Below are 25034 nucleotides of genomic sequence, written 5' to 3' on the forward strand. Positions count from 1 at the left end.
ACTGCCCAGCTAGAAGAAATTTTTTTGAAGTTGTAAAACAAAAAAGATTCACAAGATGTGGACAAGGTGAGTTATTATCCAATCACACTCTTGCCGTGCTTCGGCTTTAGCTACTCCAGCTTGCACTATTTGTGTTAAATATTTATTCCATTTAAACAATACTCTCAGCTTTTATCAGAAATAAGAGCTGACAATGCCAAACTTTCTCACATAAGTTTTGAAAATTTCTAATTGAAACTTTCATATTACTATGTTTTAAAAATTAGATATCAAGGGGCCTTATAGACGTCCACAGTCTTTGCTGTATTTGGAGAAATAGAACCCCTTTTGTTGGGCAGTGGTGGCGCACGCCTTTAATCCCAGCACTTGGGAGGCAGAGGCAGGCAGATTTCTGAGTTTGAGGATAGCCTGGTCTACAGAGTGAGTTCAGGACAGCCAGGGATAAACAGAGAAACCCTGTCTCGAAAAAACAAAACAAAACAAAACAACAGCAACAAAAAGAACTCCTCTTAATTATATAAACTCAGAGTGGTATACCTTTTACATTCTCTGAAAGTCACTTAAGATAAAGATTCTCCCAAGCAAGTCACATGCCTGTTCTTACTTGTAATTTGAGATAGTTACCAATAGGTGGCACTTCTTATCTGAGTCATAAACAGACATTGCTTTTTCTTGCCTCTTTTTTTATTAAGCTTAAGAATCTTTCTGGCTGGAGAAATTGGCTCAGTGGGTAAGAGCACCAACTGCTCTTCTTAAGGTCCTGAGTTTAAATCCCAGCAATTACATGGTGGCTCACAACCACCCGTAATGAGAACTGACACCCTCTTCTGGGGGTCTGAAGACAGCTACAGTATACTTATTTATAATAATAAATAAATCTTTGGGCTAGAGTGAGCAGGGACTGAGCAAGCAGGGTCTACTGGAGCAAGTGAGGCTGACCCCGACTGGTGCGAGTGGGGTTGACTGGAACAAGCAGAGGTTCTAAAAGTCAATTCCCAACAACCAGATGAAGGCTCACAACTATCTGTACAGCTACAGAGTATACTCATATACATAAAATAAATAAATCTTTTTAAAAAAAGAATCTTTCATTACTACAGAATTGAACTTTGAAACATTTTAAGAGAAAAATAAAAAGAAGGTTTTTTACATTGATCAAACTGATAAGTACTGGAGATGAAGTTTTAAGTACAGAACTACACACACACACACACACACACACACACACACACATACTCACACTTAAACACTGAGATACTTTCAGATTATAATTATGGCTTCTAGCCAGGTGTGGTGGTGCATTCTAATCCCAGCACTTGGGAGGCAGAGGCAGGTGGATCCCTGTGAGACCAGCATGGTCTACAAAGAGTTCCAGGACAGCCTGGGCTGTTACACAGAGAAATCCTAACTTGAAAAGATAAAAACAAACAATAATAATAAAGGAAGAGAGAGAGAGACAGAGAGAAACAGAGAGAGTGGGGGGGATAACCTTAATTTTTTAAACCCATTTTTAATGATGGTTTTTAAACACTTTAACCTCCCTTAGCCCACTACCCACCAGAGGTAGTGAAAAGAAAGGATACCGGGAAGTGGATCTGGTTAAAAGGGTCTATGGAGCAACTCCCTTCTGTGTTAGCAGTGGTAACTCGATCCACTAGCAAACACTTCACAGATACACCAGCAGACTAGTCTGGTAGAGTCAGGAAATGTGAATCAGCAGTGGTGGCACTAGGAGAGACAGTCAGGCCTCAGCCTCAGCTTGAGTCAGCAGGAGGGACCCAGAAGGAACACCAGAAGTTCTCCACTGTGCCTCTCTCAGGTTAGAGAAGATCAGCAAAGACTTGAGACCCATACGCATTGTACAGCTAGCTCTGTAAGCAATCCTAGCTCAGCCTCAGTCACTGCCCATTGAGTTCTATTTATACTCCCTCCAAAGGTCCTCCCCAGGTCTTGCCTCAGCTGACATCACTCTGTCAATCAGCCCAAGTCCATGGAAGAGACAAGAAACTGCAGCACACCACCAGAAGTTTTTTTGGTGTGTTTCTGTCTATAGAGTCCCGACAAATGTAGCTCAACTACACAATGTAAGGAGGACTAATACATGTGTGTCGTTAGAAGAATCCTTCATCATGTGTCCTTTCACATGCTTGCTTTAGCAGAACATCCTCTCTCCTGGCTGTTTCAGCTAAACGTTCCTTCACCTGTGTCCACTTCAGCTAAACGTTCCTTCATGTGGAGGAGGAGGAGGAGGAGGACGAAGAGCATGAATTGTAGCATCTGCACAAGAGCCAGTAGCAGGCCTGGCCTTTTGTCTCTGAGATGTGCTCACACCTACACATGGTCCAGGCTCCTGACCTTTGCGGTCCTTAGAGGCAGAAACATCAGAATGGCAATGCCCAGATCACCAATAAAAAGTAAATTCACTGGTTATAGTATCCTGGCAGGAAGAAATGGGATCTACTGAGAGAGATCAGACAGACAGACAGACAGACAGACACACACACACAGAGAGAGAGAGAGAGAGAGAGAGAGAGAGAGAGAGAGAGAGAGAGAGAGAGAGAGAGAGAGAGAGAGAGGAGAGAGAGATAGTTTGATAAACCAATCTGCTGCAAGGTTTCAGTGTTTCATATACACACTGCCACACACAGTCTTTGAGGCTATGCATTGTCACATGTAGTCTTTGAGAATACACACTGTCACCATAGTCTTTAAGATTACAAATTATCACATAGTCATTGAGGACATACACTGCCACATGCAGTCTTTGTTTCATTATTATGAAGAAAATCCAATAAATAGGCACTGGTTATTTCATAAGAAAGCAAGTGGAGTTTGTCTCAAATTGTTATTCCCTATCTACCCCTACTGCATCAAAACTCATCTGTTTTGAACTTCATTGTTATGAAGTAAAAGAACACTGCAAATTAAGAGCTTGAATTATTAGTGAGATGGGAATTATATGTGGGAGATTAATGCCATCACATCAGAGAGACTTCTGAGTAGTGTTTTATCCAGAACCTGGGCCATGGACCATGGTCATTCCTGGGATATCCTGTTTTCCATCTACCCCCATGTCACTCTTGAGTTGGCTCCAAGTCCCAGTTCCATGCTTCAGCACCCATGTGACCCTCCTTCCTCACACACTTATCTCATGCTGACACAACACGATCTGGGGGAGACTTACTGCAGCCTTTTGCACACAACATGGGCAAAAAAACAAAAAACAAAAACCAGCAACTAGTAAAGTTAAAGTTTTCCAATCCTAAACACAGATTTCCATATATTCAAAGAGGTGACAGAAGCCAGGGTTGTGTATGATTTTAAGGCAGGGTCCAGTTCCCTAAAGAAGCTGATATTGCTGGAGCAGTGGTGCATACCTACAGCTTCTGAACTTGGGAGTCTCTCAAGTTCACAAGCAGGCTGGGTTTTATCATAGGACCCTGTCTTTAAAAAAAAAAAAAAAAAAGGAGGAAAAGATAAAACTTCCATTTTCTGTTCCAGCTGACAGAAAGTAGCAATACATTTATAGTTATTTTATACTCATAAAGAACATAAAAAGAAGGAAACTCTAGCCCGGCAGTGGTGGTGCATGCCTTTAATCCCAGCACTTGGGAGGCAGAGGCAGGCAGATTTCTGAGTTTGAGGCCAGCCTGGGCTACACAGTGAGTTCCAGGACAGGCAGGGCTACACAGAAAAACCCTGTCTCAAAAAACCACCACCCCCCCCCAAAAAAAAGAAGGAAACTCTATCTTTAAAGACTCTTAGCAAATACAGGAAGAACCAAGGGAATGAAGGAAAAGCCTCATTTTCAAAAACAAGAGATAGTCATGTTGATTCAGGCCTTTCATCTAAGCATTAGGAGGATCCAATGGGGTTCAAGTCCACACAGGACTATATGGTAAATTTGAGGCTAGCCTGTGCTACATGAGACCCTACCCTACCTCAAAAAGAAAGAAAACAGAAACAAAAAACTACAGGAAGCATGTGGCTCTATGACCAATTAGCCCACACTAGTTCTAAAACAGATCACTGCAATATGTGGACATGGACAGCACTGTGGAGCCACCAGGAAGAAATCAGTGCTCACTCGCTGAAGGTGACAACGTTCAAACAGGTGATACCCTTCTTCGTAGCAGACTAAACCCAGGGAGTGAGGCAGACATGGCAGCATTATTTTTACATGTATGTGTACCCAGGGAGGCCAGAGGAGGCCATCAGGACCTGGAACTTCAGGAGCTTGTGTGAGCTGCCTGACGCAGGTGCTGGGAACCCAACTATCTGTTAAATGATAACCAAATTCTATTTTCTAGCTGATATTAATCCAGAAGACAGTATCTAATTACCAGCAATAGGACTTTAGATGAGCCTCCTGGAAAGCTCATTATTAGTCAGGGTTCTCTAGAGGAACAGAATAGAGTTTTACATATATATATGTATATGTATATATACATATACATATATATACATATACATATATATATACTGAGTGATTTCCAGTCTGTGGTCCACTAGCTCAACAACTGCAGAAAGTCCAAGAATCCAGCCATTGTCCGGTCCAGGATCTGGACGTCTTAGCTGCTCTTCAGCATACACTGGAATCCTGAAGAAGTCGGCCCTAACACCAGTGAAGGAGCGCCTCAGCAGCAGGGGAGTGAGCTTGCTGTGAAAACGAGGGTGAGCAGGTGGAAAGCAAAAGCTTCTCTCTTTTACACTGGCTGCCACGAGAGGGTGTGGGTCTTCCATCCTCAAATGATCCAGTTAAGTAAACCCCCATGGTTGTACCCAGATGTTTGAGTTGTTGATGTTTCTGTTGTTGTTGTTGCTGTTGTTGTTGCTGTTGCTGTTAATTCTAAATGTAGTCAAGTTGACAAGCAAGAATAGCCGTCACAGTACCCTGTCCTGGGAGCCCTGCTTGCTTGGTGTGAGATATAAGACACACTTTTAGGGCTGGAGAGATGGCTCAGCGGGTAAGAGCACTGACTGTTCTTATGAAGGTCCTGAGTTCAAATCCCAGCAACCACATGGTGGCTCACACCATGTCATGAGATCTGACGCCCTCTTCTGGGACGTCTGAAGACAGCTACAGTGTACTTACATGTAATAAACAAACAAACAAACAAATATTTAAATAAATATTTTTTAAAAAGACACACTTTTAAAATGTCAGCTCTCCGGGGGAAAGGCCTCATATGGTGGTCCACTACTCCATCCCTGGAACAGAGCCTGCCATGCTACCAGGACTCATCAGATGTTGAATGAACTTATAAAAAATGTATGATCAGCATGAAGTTAACAAATAGTAAACATTTTGGATGACAGAATCAGAATGTAAAGATCTTCATGGAGTAAAATGATGCATCAAATTAAAACCAGGGGCCTTGGCTGAAAGGGCAAAGGCCTCCCTTTAATCAGGTAGATGCTTGTTTGAAGCTCAGTTGTGCCACTTGACCAGGAGAACTGTGGTAATGTGCAGAGAATTGAGAGGCATCTCAACAGGGCTTTTTAAAGTGACATCTTACACAGAAATACAGCTTTGACAGAGTACAAATGAGAAGTGGCTTGAACTGCAAGGAGGAACTGCCCGAACACACTAAATCAACAGACCTGAAGTCTCACGAGTCCTTGAGAGTGAAGCGGGTACTGCTACTATAATAATGCCACGACAACAGGCAAACCTGGGGCTGCCATGGGCAAACTGGGCCCAAGATCACTGCACACAACACATGCCAAAGGCACTAGATGTTTGAACAGATGGGGCATCCAATGGGTCAACAGCTTGGTATTCTTTTAGAATACATTTGGCAGCATTTACTAAATGTTTATTCTTAAGTTGTTTGCATAAATTAGCACATTTATTATATACAAAATATTATTAAGTGTGAGAGGGTGGCAGGAAAGCTGCATAGAGGCATGCAGCACTCACTTGCTCCTCCTCAAAGAGGAATCAAGCAACAGGTGTATATGAGCGCACATTGAGAGGAATGACCACAGGAGGATGCTGAAGCACAACAAGAAAAGACAGAAAATGGGGCTGGGCATGTGGCTCCTCAGAAAAGTGGTGACTTCAGTTTGATGCCCAGAACCCACATAGAAATTAAAATAGATTTTAAAAACTGGGCATAACCTATAATGTCTTTACTGAGGAAGTAGAGATAGAAGGGCCCTTGGGCTTGCTGGCCTTCCAATGTACATGAATGGGTGAGCTGCAGGTTTAATGATGGACCCTGTCTCACAAGATAGAGTGTACAGTGACTGAAGAAGATGCCCAACATCTACCTCTGGACTAGACACACACGCATGCATGTATATTTTTTAACACATGAAGAAAGAATGAGAGAGAGAGAGAGAGAAAGAGAGAGGGGAAGAGAGGGGGGGAGAGAGAGAGAGAGAGAGAGAGAGAGAGAGAGGGGAAGAGAGGGGGGGGAGAGAGAGAGAGAGAGAGAGAGAATGAGAATCTGAGACAGCCACACAACAAAAGAAAGAAAATGTCCCAGCGCCTGCTGCCCAGATCCATACCCAGAGTCACATGCAGGGTAGAGGTGGAAGAATCCCAGGTAATTCTATTAATGCAAACACCAGCAATCCTAGTCACTGCTAAGTCCCACAACCTTATGGTTTCAGGGCCTAGGAGGATAAGAACCTGGAATCTCCACAGCAGCCTGGCTCTGGGAAAGGAGTTCATCTCACCTCCTAGCAGGCACTCAGGGTGCTGCAGCCAGGAGCCACCTTGGGAAGGACCCCTTGTTTGAGTCTGGATTACTTGAGAGGTCAGAAAATGTGGTGTGCTCCTGTTCTGGGGACCCCACAAACATTCCCCTGGTCAGTGGGTAGCCACCTTACAAGCCAGACTTGCCCTGGTGGAATGGCCCTCAGCCCCATGGAGAAGGACCAATTATAATGAAAAGTGATATGGAGGAAAGTGCCAGGTGCAACTCTCAAAAACCGGAGTTGGAAAAGCCTACTCTTGGTCCAGAAGTATGAAGTCAACCTCCAATGGCTTACCACAGATGCCAAGAATGGGGCCCCACTCTCCAGCACCATGTATGAAAGCCTGTTGCCAAAAAGATGGGGGCAGAACTCTAAGTTTCCACTACTCTTTTGCCAGCACAGGCCTTCTGGGTGGCCTGGAGCAACACCAAGGTGAGGACTGCTGGTGCCCCACCCCTGAGGCACAGTCTTAGAAGGTCTGAAGAGAAACTGCCAGATGGTGGCTGCTTCTGCTCTGGTTCACTCCTGAGAACACCTCAGCTGAGAGGAATGTTATCCAGCTCCAGCTGTGACCCACTCCTACCTGATGGCTGGCAGGCATTTCAAGTAGAAGACTGGACAAGAACACATAGCTGGGGCAGTGTGCATGGGGCCAGATATCTATCTACTCTTGGACCGGCAAGACCACAATAACAGAAGGGAAGAGCAGCTCTGATCTTGCTGCCACCAAACCCATACAGATCTCTCACACTGATCACTGCAAAACTTTGTCTGATCACATAACTGCTGACAAAACCAAGTATGAGTGCTACCAATGGGTGCTGTGACTCCTGCCCTTGCCTCCCCTGAAAAGCACCTAGATCTGTACCAAGCCTAATTGGAAGGCAAGTGCCTCAGGGCACTCACCTCTCCTGGAGATCTGATGGTCTCTTCTGGCCCCTGCAGGTACCAGGCAGGCATATGAACACAGATGTACATGGAGGCAAAACAGACATACAGATAAAAGGAAAAATTAAAAATACATATCCAATAAAGTAATAGCAAAACACTTCTCTAATGCTAGGAAAGGCATGGACGTCCATGTAGAGACCTTTAAAAACCCAGAAAAGATGTTGACCATAACAGATTATGTTCAAACCATCAAAAGCAGAGGACAGCCGAGTGATGGTGGCGCATGACGTTAGTCCCAGCACTCGGAAGGCAGAAGCAGGCAGATCTTTGTCAGTTCAAGGCCAGCCTGTTTCTACAGAGCTAGTTCCAGGAAAGCCAGAGCTATTACACAGAGAAACTCTCTCTCAAAACAAAACAAAACACAGTAACAACAGAATCAGAGGACTTGAAATCTCTTAGTAAGAAAGCACTGAGCCACATTTAAAGCAACTCCATTAGACACGTAACAAAGGTGTTAATAGCAGAAACTCTACAGGCCCAGGAGCACACACTTTAAGTACTAAAAGAAAATAACTATGAACCAAGATGACTACACCCAGCAAGGCTATCTTGTTACCAGAGTGTTTAGTGAGTGAGCCTAGACCACAGCAGCTCTAACAAGATGGCTTTGCCACCCATCCTCAATATGTCAATTAATCAAACTAATAATAGTGAAAAGCAGACCATAAATGTACTCAGTGTGGAAACACTGGCAAGAAGAACAAGTAGAGAGATCCAGGGACAGACACACACCCAGCCTATCTTCAGGGTTCTGATATGAGGTTTAAGTTGAAGTAACTAAACAGCCTTGATCAGAGCGTGGTCTCACCCACACCGAGTATGCATGTCTCAGCAGCTCCGAGTTCTGTTCTACAAGTTCCCTCTATCTGGCACAAAAGCCTTCCATCCACTGGCAAGAGTTCCTGAGGAAATCACAGCGCCCTGAGCTCCAGTGTAGTCTAACTGCCATAAGGAAGGGCCCAATGGTCTCTCTAGACTATCTTCTCTCCTGCCAGCCATCCTTCAGCAGCCAAAGAAAAAGAAATTCTAAGATAAGTAAACACTAAGGGAATTCATGGCCACCAGCCAAGCATAACAAAAGATGGTCAAGAAGGACCTGTGCCCAGAAATGGAAGGAAGACAATTACCATCACAATAGCAGGCGAAGAGTAAATTCCACAAAAAAGCAGAAACACTTACGGTGGCGGGGACAGGATGGCGGGCTAGGAGCTGTGTCTGTGTGGGGTAGTGAAGAAAGAGAATGGAGGCAAAGAGAAGAGATTCTTCCAAAATAGAGAAAGAACCCAGGAAATTCAAAAGAGGGGAAGGGAAGCTCAAAGGTATAGAGAAAGAAAAGCTTCCCATTCTGCCCCGCCCTGCCCTGCCCAGCTGCAGGGCTCCACGGTGCAGGAGAGGGAAGCAGGGACCTCATCCGAAAAGTAAGCCTGGGGAGTCTAGTGAAAGCAGACAGGCAGTCCTATCTACGGGATGAAGTCTTGCAAGCCCCGAATTCTGCTGAGGTTTTGGTGAGACAGTGACCTCTCCAGAAGAAGTTTGGCAGTACAGCAAAGTCCATTTTATTCCTCCCCCTGGCTTAAAGGACTATGAATGGTCACCATCTTGGAAGGGACCCTAAAATGGGCTACTCTGGGGGCCAGAGAACAACAAACAATCCTAAGTCAAGGCACCTGACTTCAGTCTGTAACAGCCCTACCCTCAGTGAGAGTGAAGGGGAAATATTTGCCAGCTATTAACTTGACAGAGTATTAATATCCAAAATATAATTCAAAAACCCTACAACAACATAATCCAACTTAAAAATGGGCAAAGGGGCTGCATGGAAACAGCCAAACAACTCAGGCTATTACAATTGATGTAAGGCCCTATTGCTGAAGACAACACCTACATATCTCATTGAGTGTGGGGAAGTTGAGCTGGTACCTAAGTAGAACCTTTACCCCTTCTAAATAGTGTTCATGGTACTAGAAGGTACTCTGAACATTACCAGAGGAAAAAGATAACCTAGTTACAAGCCCCACAGTCTACAGTGGTATCCTGCCTGCAGGATATTCTGGTGCACTAGTGGCACCAAGGTCGTGGGAATAACCAGCCACTCTCTGCTTGGATTTAAGACCTACCCCTCGAGACGAAATCCATGCCCTATACTGCTCAGGTGCCAAGAACCTGATACTAGATAAACCATGAACCTAGAGGGAAAATACTATTGTTCTGCTAAAGGAACATAGAAATGAAGATTCCTAGTGATGGTCTGCTGTGCACACAGATCAGTGTTCTGCTATACTCATACATCAGTTTTTTTGGCTCAGCCATCATCAGTTATCCTCCTCCTATTAGCTGAGGACTAGCATAGAGACCTACAACTGGACAGAGTACAGAGAGTGAGAGATTTTGGACCACTCAGTCCTAAATGGAATGTTTTCATCAAACCTCTCCCCTCAGGGATCAGGGAGCTATGTAGAGGAGGAGGTGGAAAGACCGTAAGAGCCAGAGGAGATGGAGGACACCAAGGAAACAGCGTCTTCCAGACTCAAGTCCAGGTTCCAGTTCTTCACACAGACTACACTCAAAGTAGATTCAGAATGGCAGGAAGATGTTAAGACATACACCTGAATGAGTGGAAGGCAGTGAAAATGTTTAGCTCAGGGAAAGCCAAGAAAATAAAACCTAAGTCCATAGCTGCAGAGAAGTTAAGTGTGTACCATTCAATGGCTTCTAGGAATTTGGGGGACGGGGGGTTGGTTTTGGTTTTGGTTTGTTTGTTTTGACCATTGAGATCTAATACATATAAGTATTTAATTAAATAATTTACTGATTTAACTGAACAATCAAGACAATGTGGAGCATAGTGATGTTATATTTTGGTTGTTTTGTTTTGCTTTGCTTTGCTTTTTTCTTGGCACAGGGTCTCATGTAGCACAGCATGGCCTCAAACTCACTATACAGCTAATAAAAACTTTGATCTTCTGATCTCCCCAGCACCACTCCCCAGTGCTGGGGTGGTTAAGGTGTGTGCCTCCCCAACCAGCAAATGCAGTGCTGGGGACTAACCTAGAAACCTGCATGCTAAGCAAGGACTCTACCAACTTAAACTAACTCCCCAGTCTCAAGATAAATGTTTCATGAAGACTTGACAGCTTGTAATAAATGTGGATATTTTCTATTCTGTTCCCATTGTATTCTGCTTCTCTTTTCTTTTTTAAACTGTTTAATAACTCTGGATTTTGGCCTGAATACACACACATACACAAACCAAAAAACACAACAAAACAAACAAAAAAAACCCACTACTCTGTAATGTCCTAAAGAAATAAATTAAAAGCCAGTGTATGAGTATTTCAAGAAAATGTATTGAGATTATAAACAGCAACTAAATCACATCAATGTCTCCTACTGCTACAGGTGAGATGAGTATCCTATAAGGACCGCAGACGTTGTTAAAGGGATTCAAGCATTAATTAAATGGCTGAAATAGAGGAACATTACAGCTCCCACCCTCCAGATCTGAAGCTCCACTATAAATTATGTTTTTATAAGAGAATAGTGCTTTGTCTCCCATTTCCTGAAGATTTCAGCATGTTCTGATCTATGGGAGAAAGGGAACAGCAAAATAGAAAGGAGGGAAGAGAGAAAGAAAGCTGTGCACAGCTGAAAATGGTTTCTCTTTCATCTACCCAAACATAAGCTGGATTCTCCCAGAGTTCATAATATTTAGATGCCTCATATGAGTAAATGGGAGGAGGGAAGATCTGCAAATCACTGTGAGTCTACAATCCACTCCACTGGCTTCTGTTCAGAGCATTCTGGAGGATCAGAGCAGAGCTGGCACTGAGCTTGGGACCTGATGAGTGACATAGCTCTCCACAGAGCTTGGTCAACTCTTTTTGATGGGTATACACATTGCATCAGTCTTCAAAGGCAGCCCCTGGGACAGCCTCCTAACTCCTTTTGTAGATGCTGCCAAGAAAGGAAAAGAAGTAAGAAACGAAACCCAAATAAGGAGAGGATGATTGGAGGAGACCATGAACTAATGAGCCCATAGGATCACGTGACAGATGAAAGCTGTCATTAGACTGCTGGGCACCAGTGGAACCCACTGCTCCTGTGGGTTCACTGCTAGTACACAGCATGCTCATGACACCAGATACTTGTTATAATCCTCAAAGCTGTGTTCCTAACCAAACACTAACATATCAGCAAAACCCTGGGGCTACCCTCTGAGGAAAACTAACTCCAGTAGTGGCAGAGTTTCCTAAAAGAAGGAAAAGTTCAAACTGGGGTAAATGATCCATCAAACTGCCAAGAGTCCTCTGGATGTTTTGCACCAAAATCACCTTCCCTCCAAAGCCTCAGAGTGGAAGGAAGGGTGCTGTGGACTAGAAGGGGGCGATTGCTTCTCATCAACTGAGCAAAGCCAAAGAAACAAAAAGCTCAAGCACAGCTAGAAACTCCTCAACTAAGTCACAACTTGGCTTCAAGTTAACAGTGAAAGCACAAATACCATCAGCATTTAATAAGAGAGTCTTTGGATTTGCATATTCAATAAGTTAATTTCTTTAATAAAATGGAAAGTTTGAAGCTTCTCTGAACCATCCACACATCCTAGATCTCTGAGCTGTTGCTGGACTCACTCCTCCATTGCTATGAACTATACCACAAGCACTCCAGTCAGGACAGGATGCTGTGCGGAAGACTGAGTATAGAAAGTAAACGGAAACCAGACTTGAACTTGGTGAGTCTGAGAAGACAGAGTCTCAGAAACAGAACTGAAGTTGACATAATTCAGGTCGGTTGGAATGCAAAGCATGCTGGGACCTTGGGAACACAGAGCAGCTGGAGTGAGATGTAGCACAAGCCCAGGCTGTGGACACACGCGTGCTCCAGGCCTGTTTCCCAGGGCTGCACTGGTAAACCTCGCACATCAGGTCAAACACGTCTGCACTTGTTTCAGCCAGGCATCAGCAGTATGTGATGACAACTCAGGCTGGGGCCAAAAGAGCACAGTTACTTCACAGCAGCAGTTCTGTTTCCAGTAAACAGAGCAATCTAGCTTGCTAGATGAAATATCACAAAGATTCTAAACATACAACTGAGCCAACAGGGAAGTAAAAAAAAAAAAATTCTAAAATGGAGAACAGGAAAATTCTAGAATCAAGAACATGGAATAGTGTAAATGAATACTGCACTGATAGTAATATTTGAGCCATCTAGAAAGCATTTGTTGGTAGAGGTAACCAAGAAGATAAGGGGATACTTTGTTTTGTTTTGTGTTTGTGTTTTGAAGCAAAGACAAAAGTTTAATATCTAAGAAAGGGCATAAATATTGGTTTGGGATTCAAACATGCATGTTACTAAGCAGAAATAGTGTTAAGTTGTAACAGGCCCTCTACCTTAACACAACTGACATGATAACTTAAGTATCCCCGGCCTTGCTGTAGTCAGCACCATCCCCCCCCCACCCCCCCCCCCGAGAACAAGAAAAGAGGGGAATCAATCAAAGTCCATCGTTTGGGAAAGTCCGTAAATGCACTGACCTTGCTTTTTGGCTTCTATAGTTCTACTTCTGGCTAACTGTTCTTGATAACTAAGGTATGTTAACTAAGTATGTGTTTTTTGTGCTTAAAAGCCCACCTGAGACAAGCCCAAGGTGGCACTTGGGTTTTAAACCCTCAATGTTGTCAATGGCCAGCTAATAAAGACTTTCTATTGGCTTCAACCCAGTGTCCTAACCTTTTATCAACAGTCATGTAAGTTCAAAAATAATTCATATAGCCCACCACATCAACAGCCTAAAGAAAAACCATTTGAGCATATCAACAGTTGCATAAAAAAACACTGAAAAAATCCAACACTACACACTCATGATTTAAATTTAAAAAAAAAAAAGTAAGGCCAGAGAAATGGCTCAGTAGTTAAGAGTACTGAGACTTGAGAATCAGCATCCAAAGAGTGGCTCACAGCCACCCACAGCTCCTGTTCCAAGGAATCTGATGCCTTCTTCCATGGACACCAAGCATGCATATATGGTCTACATAGACACTAAACCTAAAAACAAATTTTTAAGGCACTCTGAAAACTAAGAATGAAGAGGAGCTTCCTCAACTTGGAAAAGAACATCTACAGAAACCTATGGCAAATACCGCACTTCATGGTGAGAAACTCAGAGCATTCTCACTAAGATCAGGATGTTTCCCTTGTCATTGAGTTCTTAAGGATTATGTTAAAAATCCAGGGTTGCCGGGCAGTGGTGGCACACGCCTTTAATCCCAGCACTTGGGAGGCAGAGGCAGGCAGATTTCTGAGTTTGAGGCCAGCCTGGTCTACAGAATGAGTTCCAGGACAGCCAGGGCTATATAGAGAAACCCTGTCTCAAAAAAAAAAAAAAAAATCCAGGATAATGCAATATAACAAATAAGTACTATAAAAAGTATAAGGAATAGGGATGAAGTAGTAAAACTGTCTTTGTTTATAGGTAACTATGGTAATTATGGTGACAAACACCACGACCAAAAGCATGGAAGGAGGAAAGGATTTGTTTGGCTCATTCTACATCACAGTCCACCAGTGAAGGAAGTCAGGCCAGGCTGAAACCTGGAGGCAGGAGCTGAAGGCCACAGAGGAGTGCTGCTCAATGGCTTGCTCATCGTGGCTTGCTCAGCCTGCTCTCTTCTGGAACCCAGGACCCCATGGAACACCCACAGTGGGCTGAGCCCTCTCCCCATCAATCACCGACTAAGAAATCGCCTTACAGCCAGTTCTTATGGAGGCATTTCCTCACTAGAGGTTACCCCCTACAAATGATTCTAGCTTGGTGTCAAGTTCACATAAAACTAGCCAGCACAGTAACATAACTATTCATGTAGAAAATCCACAATAATTAAAAAAATAAAAAACTTCTGAAAATAACAGGTGATATATAAGTTAAAGGATAAGAAGTTAATATACAAAAGTTAGTTTCTCCCCTAAATATATATCAGCAATGAAAACAGAGAAATTAAAAATTAAAAAAGCATATCACCAGGTATATTGGTTTCCCCATAAATGAATAGCTATATCAAATCTGATAAAGTTTATACAAGATCTGTATGAAGAAAACTAACTCTGATGAAAGATACTAAGAACTAATAAGTGTTGAGACAAGTCCACACTCATTATCATCAGGTGTTAGTTCTTCCCTGCCTGCCTGGTAAAGTTCATGAAATCCCAATCTAAATCTCAGGAAGTGGTTTTGCAGATTTTGGCAAAGTCACTCAAAGGTTTGAATGGAGAGCTGGTGAGATGGCTCTGTAAGTAATGGTAATTGCTACCAAACATGACAACCAGAGTTGAGTTCCCAGACCCATGTAGTAGAAGGAGTCACCTGACTCCTACAAGGGTCCTCAGACCTTTGTACATACCAATATACATACACAAAATGAAATTCTAAGTTCGTATGGAAAGTCAAAAGACCAAATAGCCAACTCTATACCAAAAAAAGAAAGAAGGAAGGAAGGAAAGAAAGAAAGGGAGGGAGGGAGGGAGGGAGAGAGGGAGGAGGAAGGAAGAAACCAGAGGATTGCCACTCTCCAGCTTGGAAGTCTGCTATTATTGAGTTGCTGAGGTCAGTACCAATGTGAAATGAATACAAACTATTTCAGTACTGCAAACAATTAAGTACCCTGTGGTAGGTGGTGACATTGCTGGTCAAACGTGTTTCCTGATACAACAGCTAACCATCCATTCTGCATCAACTGACTTTAATAACCACACAGTCACAGTTATGATTGATAGACAGCTGTAGACTTGGGCTTTTTGGTACTGCAGGGCAAGAGGCATGAGACAGACTATGGCAGCTATGTTATCTAAAATCAGATGTATTTCTAGCCCACATTTCAGCAACTGCCTGAGACAACTCACCACTGTCCAAGGATACTACTGTTGGCACACTTACCAAAGGCAAGCAAAAGCCACCTCCGACTCTGAAAAGCTGGCCAGTGGTCTGAACCCTGTCAGACAGAAGGTTTGGAGAATGGAGTTGCTAAATCCCTATTGGCCATCCAACATCTTCCTAAACAAAGAAGAGCTTCAGATGAGTTAAGCAAAGCTCTTTGCGAGTCAGCATGAGGAGTGTTAGTTTGGTCCCCGCCCTTCCCCTCCTCCCTTACTTTCAGGCACATATCACAATCTTCATTTCTCCAACAGTGATAACACCACAGTGGGAAACCTGGACATTGAAAATGGGAGATAATGGGAATCCATTTCAGGTTCCATTTTAGACAAACAATAGATGGAGCAAAGATAGTCTTTTCAACAAACAGTCCTGAAACTGAACATCAACATTATCAATACAAAGATTTTAAGTGTACAGCAGAAGTCAGTGTAGATACAAAAACTATTACATTCTGAGAAGACAACACAGGATAAAATGTAGGTAACCCTGGGAATGATGAGAAAGTTATAGATACAACATTAAAGGCACAATCCATAAAAGAAATAATTGTCAAGTTAGATATCAATAAAACAATAAAACTTAAAAAAAACAATAAAACTTAAAACTTTTGCTCTAGGTAAGTCAACATCAAAGGAATGAGAATACAAGCCAAAGAATAGGAAAAAATTTGAGCAAGACATATCACAAAGAATTGCTATTCACAAAATATGAAGAACTCTTAAAGTCTTACAATAAAATGAACACAAGGTCCAGACAGACATCTTGCTATAGAAGATATGCAGATTCAAATGAGCATAGATGTCCACTGTCTTCTGACAGTAGAGAAAATCACATGAAAACATCAATGAAACTCATCTATTAAGAGGCAAAATCCAGGGCTGGAGAGATGGCTCATCCAGAGGTCCTGAGTTCAACTCCCAGCAACCATATGGTAGCTCACAACCATGCCACTTTCTGGTGTATCTAAAGACAGCGACAGTGCTCTCACATAGATAAAATAAATAAATCTTTAAAAAAAAAAAAAAAAAAAAGAGGAAAAATCCAAAGCACTGGCATCAAACACTGGTGAGGATGCCAAACAAGAGCTCATGTTCAGTGCTGATACACCTACAGAAATGTCTAGCCAGGGAGAAGATGTGATAAGTACTTATTAAATTAAATGAAGTCAGCCAGTGGTGGTGGTGCACGCCTTTGATCCCAGCACTCAGGAGGCAGAGGTAAATGGATCTCTGAGTTCAAGGACAGCCTTGTCTACAGAGCAAGCTCTAGGACAGCCAGAGCTACATACCAAGAAACTCTGTCTCAAAACAAAACAAAACAAAACAAAGAGTATTTATTGGTATGGTAGAGGACCTGGGTTCAGTTCCTAGCACTATATGGTAATTCATAGCCATCTGTAACTCCAGTACCAGAAGATTTGTCACCCTCTTCTGGCCTCCATGGGCACTAGGCACACGCAGTGCACATACATACATGAAAGCAAACACACACACACACACATACACGCATACACACACAAAGAAAACCTAAATCTCTATTAAAATATAAAGAATTCCACAAACACCATCAGCCATGCACCCTCGTAATTACTCAAAGGAACTGAAAACTTACATCCTCAAAAGCCGGCATAAGGAAAATTAGAGCAGCTTCACTCAAAACTACACCAAGCTGGAAGAGACCAAGAGCAGCTTCACTCAAAACTACACCAAGCTGGAAGAGACCAAGATGTCCTTCTGTTCAAGAACAGACAAATTAGGCAATTAGGATAATGTGTTATTATTTAGCACAAACAAAAGAAGTAGCAAGACATGCAGAACCCCAAAGATACACTAAGTGAAAAAGCCACCTGATGGTGCAGTGTGATCCCAATTATGTAACTTTCTGGAAAGGTAAAAGAACTCAGAGACAGAAAAAGAGAAGAAGTTACCATAGCTTTGCACTGGCAACAGTGGTTAACAGTGTTTGGAGGAAGAAGAAAGGTTGTGTAACCAACACACAAAACACCTTCAGGGCTGTGAAACCATTCTGCATGACATTACAACAGTAGACACATACCACTCGTACACTGGTGAAAACACCTAGCATGTGTCACACCAAGAATGGGCGCTGAGGTAAACTGCAGGGTTTGGGTAGTAAGGTTGTCAATAGAGACTCAAGACTCCTCACACATACAGCACTATGCTGTGGGGTGCTGACAACAAGAGAGGTACGGGGAATTCTCTACATGCAACTCAAAGCACTCTAAAGGACACCTGTTAATTTTAAAGCAATTTGGTCAGCACAACCACATCAATGACCTCAATAAGCAAAGGAAGCCAGAGGACAAACGGGGGACTCCATGGACAGTCTCTAGCTTACAAGAGTTCAGATGGATTTTTTTTTTAAACTTTACAATGACATATACGTGATTTTATAGAAATAATACTTCAATTTTGAGACTTAATCCCTTCCTGGGCTAGGGGCATGCAGCTTCTGTCTGGGGAAGCTCACCCCCACCTCCTCTACCCCACCTGTCATCAACAATCACAAGACAAGCGGGCAGGGCGTGCACTGCCACAGGAGAGCGTTAATAAGCTGCTTAGCTGGAGAAAATCGCCCTATGATGCTTTCAACATACACTGTACCATGGGTTTATTAAGATGGAACCTCGTTGTAAGTCAAGGAGGCTCTGGATTATGAAACTTTGGAAACAAATCTTATCAACAGTAATAGCAAATATATAATATTTGTCTAGAACCATGTGGGAGGGTGGAAATTTGGAGTGGACAGAAACTTCTTGTATTTTTATGATTAACATAAATATACACATTTTGTTCCAATTCATTAAGTTATATGGGTATATTTCATTATAAATAAACTATAGGGTTGGAGAGATGGCTCAGTGGTTAAGAGCACTGACTGCTCTTCTGAAGGTCCTGAGTTCAAATCCCAGCAACCACATGGTGGCTCACAACCATCTGTAATGAGATCTGATGCCCTCTTCTGGTGTGTCTGAAGACAGCTACAGTGTACTTACATATAATAATAAATAAATCTTTAAAATAAATAAATAAATAAATAAACTATATGTCAACAAAGCTGATCATAAACAGCTGCGACTTATGTTAAGGTATGATGTTATCTATGGGAATATCCTATATGGGGTAGTAGATGGCTGTAAGTACTTTGAGATGTCTCAATACAAATGGTTATCCCAGGACTTTGGCAGTGTAAAAGACAATCATACAGGCCCAAGGTCACTATTTGGTTTTGTAGGCTTAGCAGGTGGGGGCAACACATAGGATTACATCCAGCCTCTACAGCTACACGCCAGCCTAACTTGTTGTTGCTGCCGTTGTTATTGTGTTGTTGTTTTGTTTATGTTTTTTGCTTTCTCAAGGCAGATTCTCACTATGTAGCCCTGGCTGTCCTAGAACTCACTGTGTAGACCAGGCTGGCCTCAAACTCACAGAAATCCACCTGCCTCGGCCTCTTGAGTGCTAGAATTAAAGGTGTATGCCACTACACCAAGCTCTCTAATTTCTCTAACTTCTGCCTAGTGGGCAGGCAGATTTTCCCTTATGTATAAGATCTTCAGTAGAACAATAATATTAATATTTCCAAGGAAGCAGGAACTGGAAAATATGACCTGTTTTTCAGCATTAGATGAAAAGACAAAATAAATATGAAGATTTACTCTTCATATTTATACTCTTGTATAAATATGGAAAAAATATACTCTTGTCATGTTGCATAATTTACCAACCATTGCCAGTGGAGCAGATGATGACTTTGACATCACACACCAGCAAAAAGTGATTATCAAATATTTAATAAAATACCTAAAATATTTTAGCATTGTATTCTGTACAATAAAGGGCCAGTATATAAGATAATTGCTGAAACCTAGCCATCGCTATTATTAAATGGATGTGATTGGGATAAAGTGTTAGAATAGATCATGGATAATGGATTGGTGATGAATTCTGAGACCACACCCTGGTTCCATTTCAAAGGAACGCTTAGAATTGGTACCCTTAGCTCATGCAATTGGTATCCTTAGCTCATGAGACTGCTCTAAAACATCTTCCTGTGTGTCTTATCAGCACACCTCTTTGACTGGTTTTCTTCCTTATGGTGCTCTTCAATAAAAATATACCAACAGGTTAGCTATATTATGTCCTCTAACGAGTGTTGACACTGATTCAATACAGGTTAAGCAGATAAAGCTAGTTGGTCACAATAAAGACTTTGAAAATGAACACACTAACACAGTGTTTATAAAATATGTGTACACAGTAGAGTAAATATACAGTATATGGACCAGAAAGACATCACAGTAGACTAAAACTGCTAGCCAAGCAAACCTGCAGAGCCCAAGTCAATTCTCAGCATGTTACAGATGCAATGTTCCACATCTGTAGTCCCACATTCCTATTTTGAGATGAGAGGTAGAGACAGGAGACTCATGCAGAAGCTTGTGAGCCAGCCTGGACCATGCATGCAGCTCGGAAGCAGAGATAACATGAGGCCCTGAGGAAACCAGAAAAAGGAGAACACACTGCCATCTATAACTATCCTCTGACCTCCACACACTCACGATAATGTACACCATGTGTGAGTGCGCACACACCCCTTCCACTACCATCTATATCTATTCTCTGACCTCCACACACTCACGATAATGTGCACCATGTGTGTGAGTGCGTACACACACCCCTTCCACTGCCATCTATAACTATCCTCTGACTTCCACACACTCATGATAATGTGCACCGTGTGTGAGTGCACACACACACCCCTTCCACTACCATCTATAACTATCCTCTGACTTCCACACACTCATGATAATGTGCACCATGTGTGAGTGCGCACACACACCCCTTTTAAAACATACATATTTCTACTCCATAGGTTTGATGAGAGTCAGAGTGATTCTCAATATTAACAATGTACATACTTTGAATAATCATCATGTATCATTTTTATAGTTCTATGCCTTTTTCTATTCTATTGTTCTATGAAGAGAATTCTTTTCTTTGTTCTGTTGGTATTTATACAATGGAAGACATACAGACCAATAAAACAGAATACAGAAACCCCAAATAAACTTCCACATACATGCTCAAATGATTTTCAGCAAGGGTCCTGCACCGCCAGAGCGGGAAGTGCTACTCTAGTCAACAAATGTTACTGGGAAAACTGGATTATCCACAAGCTACAGGCTGAAACTGGAGCTCGGTCCCACACTGCACACACACACACATACACACACAGAGAGAATTTTAAAACGGATTAAAGATCTAGCTACTGGGACTGGAAACTAAAACTCCTGGGAGAAACCTAGGGTATAGTCTTTACCACACAGGTCTTGGTGACCATTTCTCAGCTACAAAAACAGAAGTGCACACAACAAAGGCAAAGCCAGGGCTGGGCACGTGGTTCTGAGTGCTCACCTCACACATCCAAGGCTGTGGGTTCAATTCTCAGTGCCAGAAAAAGCAAAAACAGACAAGCATTCTGTTTACATTTACTAAGCACTCATTTTTTTTTAATGTACAGATCGGCTGGACTGATTGTAGAAAAATGGGTTTATGTTTTATCTGCCATCTTGTTCTTTTATAAAATAATTTGTATTACATTAAGAATGATTGTGTTTTAGATCTAGTTTCATCGTAGTTATGACTGGAGTTTTAAGTGAGTCCTGCAGTTTGAAGCCTTCTTTGGAGCTTACCATACAGAGGTCGCCACAGAGGTCGTGGTGGCACCTTTCCCTACACTTCCCTGTCCTTCAGGGAAGTCACCTTCAATCCGGAGCATCTGCTGCTGTTTCCTTGACCATGAGAGAAGTCCACAAGGAAGAATTCTAAAATGTAAGGAAAGGCTAGCAAACAGTCCGAGCTCGAACTGTGCTGCCACCCTGTGGCCATTTTATCCTCAAACTCAAATGAGAAGATCCATCTTTTGCTCCTCCCACCCTGCTTTGAGATAAGGTCTTATGTAGGCCTAGAACTGCCTAAATAGCCAGTGATACTCCTGAACTCCTCCTGATCCTCTTGCCTTTGTGTTTCTAGTGCTGGGGTCACAGGCCTGTGCCACCATGCCCAGCATCCTGGCTTTTCTGTCTTCTTTTCCTTTCTGCCCACCCTCTCCATTCTCTCTCGTCCATCGAACTACCTGGCAAGCTCCACAAAGCCTTCAAGTCCTCTGCCTTTCTTCACCTCAGGCTTGCCTTTTAAATCCAGGTCCTGTTTCCCAGTGACTTACTACATAGATTTGAGCACTGAGGGCGTCTGCCAGACTGCAATACAGAATAGATTATGTAATTAAGTACAAATGTGCTCAAATAAAAGTTAATAACACGAGCGATAAAATATAAATTACTCTGTCACCCAAAAAGAGCACCACTTCCTATGCAGTCTTTAGCAAGCGCAGCCATCTTAGCTATATCTCAAATCAGGCTGCCAGATCACTGACTGAAACATTCAACTGAGTAAAGGTCTTTTTAAAGGTAGACTTTATAATCTTCACTATGACTACATACCTTTATATGGACAATGCACACAGTCCATCAGAATGATTATGAAACATGGGAAGTGGGCTGAGGCAGAAGCTTCTCCCTTCTGGTGAGTGTCCACTAGCAAAGTTCTTCAGCACTATGGGCAAAGCTTTCTTTTGCTGTTGGTGGTGGTAGTGTTTGTTTGTTTCCTCTGGACAAATAAAGTTCAGGGTTATCCCTGGAATCCACGGAAAAGCCAGATGCAGTAGCACAAGTGTCTGTTAAGTCAGCATGTCCTCCAAGACGTCAGAGACAGAGACAAGAGGATTACAGAAAGCTCTGAGAGCAGCAAGCCCAGAGACAGTGGCAGTAAACACTGAAGCCCTGTCTCAGGCAAGGTAGGCCACACCGAAGGGTGTCCTCTGAGGACGCTAGGGTGCCTGAACACTCACTCATGCAGGAGAGGGGAAGGCTGGGGAAGAGAAGGGAGGAGGGGAGAGAGGAGAGACACGTTTGCAGGAGTTCCCAAAGTCTGGGAAGCAAAAGGAAAGGAGTGTAGTGAGGAGACTGGCAAGGTGCAGGGTCAGGTGAGATGAACAACCTCTAACGTCCTCCAGCACAGCAATTAATCATGTGCTGCAAAAGTGTGCGAAGACTTCAAATGTTCCCAACACAAAGAAATAATAAATATTTGAAGTGATGGTTATACCAATTAGCCTAATCATTATGCACAAGTATGTTCCATTGTTATATGATATTAGAATTTTAATACATATTTTTTAATATAACTGAGCTCCCTAAAACCACCCAAATACACAACTGGATGATAATACACGGTGAATGTTTGCTGCTTCTTCTGGTTCAACATTCTTTTTTTTTTTTTTTTTAATCTGCACTTATTTCATGCTGAATTTATTCCCCTGCCATGAGTTTTTGCTTCTTCAGTTACTTCTGAGATATCTTTTTCTTCTGTGCCACCTCCTCTTCTGGCTTTGGAACAATCTGCTCCTTCTCAGTGGGGATCATCTCAGCCTGGCAGGGGAGCTCATGTGTGGGTTGATCCAGCCATGAGCTCTGTAGGTTCGCATCTCAGCGTGGCAGGGGAGCTCATGGATGGGTTGATCCGGCCATGAGCTCTGTAGGGTCGCATCTCAGCGTGGCAGGGGAGCTCATGGATGGGTTGATCTGGCCATGAGCTCTGTAGGTTCGCATCTCAGCGTGGCAGGGGAGCTCATGTGTGGGTTGATCCAGCCATGAGCTCTGTAGGGTCATCGGCGCATCTTAGGTGCCTTGTTCACCTGGATGTGTTCAATGACTAGAGAATCTACGTCTAAACCCTTAAGTTCAACATTACTCTCTGCATTTTTAAGCATGTGCAGCAAAAACTCAGCACTCTTTTTTGGCCCCACTGTTTGGCCTGGGCACACCTACCGACTCCACCATTATACTACCAGAATGGCACACATTACTTCTTCAAAGTGACATCCTTCAGATACTTGGTGGCTTTGCGGATATGCATACACTTGATGGTCTGAGCAGTTTCCCGGGTGTTCTTAAAGTGAACACGGAGGTTTGAACTTCTTGATTTGCATGATTTTGTGGGGTTTTCTGGGTCGTGAGAGTAGTGAACCATCTTCACGGGTCAGCTCTGGCCGCTTCTGGTTTAACATTCTTTAGGGCATGATTCAGCGAGTATCCAACCCACAACTGAAGTTGCACGCCACACATAGGATGACCATCCAGAGTGTGTGGGGGCGTCTTTCATCCTTTTCCTAGCTTGACTGGACCTATGACATACCAAATCCTGTTTTTGTTGTTGTTATTTTATAAGTATCTCAACACTTTTAAAAAATTACCACTTTTTAAAGTAATTCTTTAGATTTACTAAAAAATAGATAAAGTCTTACTAGCCCTGGCTAAGCTGGAAGTCAATGCAAAGCTGCCCTCAGACTCACAGAGCTCTGCCAGACTTTACCCCACTCCCCAACTGCTGCAAACACCACCACACACAATTTTTTATATAATACTGTAGAGTGTGGTATCATCGTTAGAACTAAGCAGAAGATAAACTATGAGAATCAACTTTAAGTCAGTTGTAAATTCAGTGAGGAGATGTTCTGAACACAAGAGCAAAATCAAGAAGGGTGTGACCCAGGCAAAAGGTAGGGAAGGATGAGATGGAACAGAGTATGTGCCACAGAAACCAGGCAGGAAAAGCAACTGAATACCATTAGCTGAGAACTGACTAGTGACCCTAGTCAAACACAGAGCCCACGAGAACACAGCCAGCCTCCAAGGAGCCCGTGGCTGGGAGAGGGCTGCTGGCAGCGGCCACGGGAGTCTGACAACGCAAGCACGTCACAAATAACACCAAACAGCAGACAGGAGGGGCTTCTGGAACCCATTCTCCCTGAGGAATCAGAGCTTATGCTTAAAAGCTGTTCGTAGTAACTGATAGACATACACAGCAAGTCCACACTTAATCATTCAAGTGGCCTAAAGAAAAACAAGGGCATCGGAGCACAAGGAGCACAACTAACCGTGTCCTAGACTCTGAGAAATAGTGAGCAGGAGGTGAGGCCAGCCAGAGAGTGAGAAAGGATGAAGAGACAAAGGCCACACCGCACCAAAAGCAACGCTTGTCTTAACATGAAAGGAGCCACACATACGGGAAGCGCAAATTTTCCAGGGAACTTCTTAGAGGATGGAAAGTATTGTCACTTTCCATAACTTGTGTTTAGACATAAGCAAACACTCCCCTTGGGGTCAAGAGAGATGGCTCAGCAGTTACATGCACTTGTTGCTCTTGCATAGGACCTGAGTTCAGTTCCTTGCATGGTGGCTCACAACGGTTTGTAACTCCAGTTCCAGGAGTTCAGACAGACTCTTCTGGCTTCCTCAGATACTGTTTTCATATACACACAGGCAGGACAAAACTCTCATAGAAGATAAATCTTTTTCTAAAATGTT

The 25034-nt window shown here is 42.9% G+C and overlaps 1 protein-coding gene and 1 pseudogene across 4 annotated transcripts in view; both read right to left on the minus strand.

Annotated features, from left to right (window-relative positions):
• Rgl1 (ral guanine nucleotide dissociation stimulator like 1) overlaps positions 1-25034 on the minus strand; it is a 250890-nt gene that overhangs the window by 208961 nt on the left and 16895 nt on the right. The window lies entirely within an intron of this gene.
• LOC116101067 lies at positions 22977-23697 on the minus strand (annotated as a pseudogene).

The sequence above is a fragment of the Mastomys coucha genome, unplaced genomic scaffold, assembly GCF_008632895.1.
Source record: "Mastomys coucha isolate ucsf_1 unplaced genomic scaffold, UCSF_Mcou_1 pScaffold1, whole genome shotgun sequence".
Classification (NCBI taxonomy): Eukaryota; Metazoa; Chordata; class Mammalia; order Rodentia; family Muridae; genus Mastomys; species Mastomys coucha.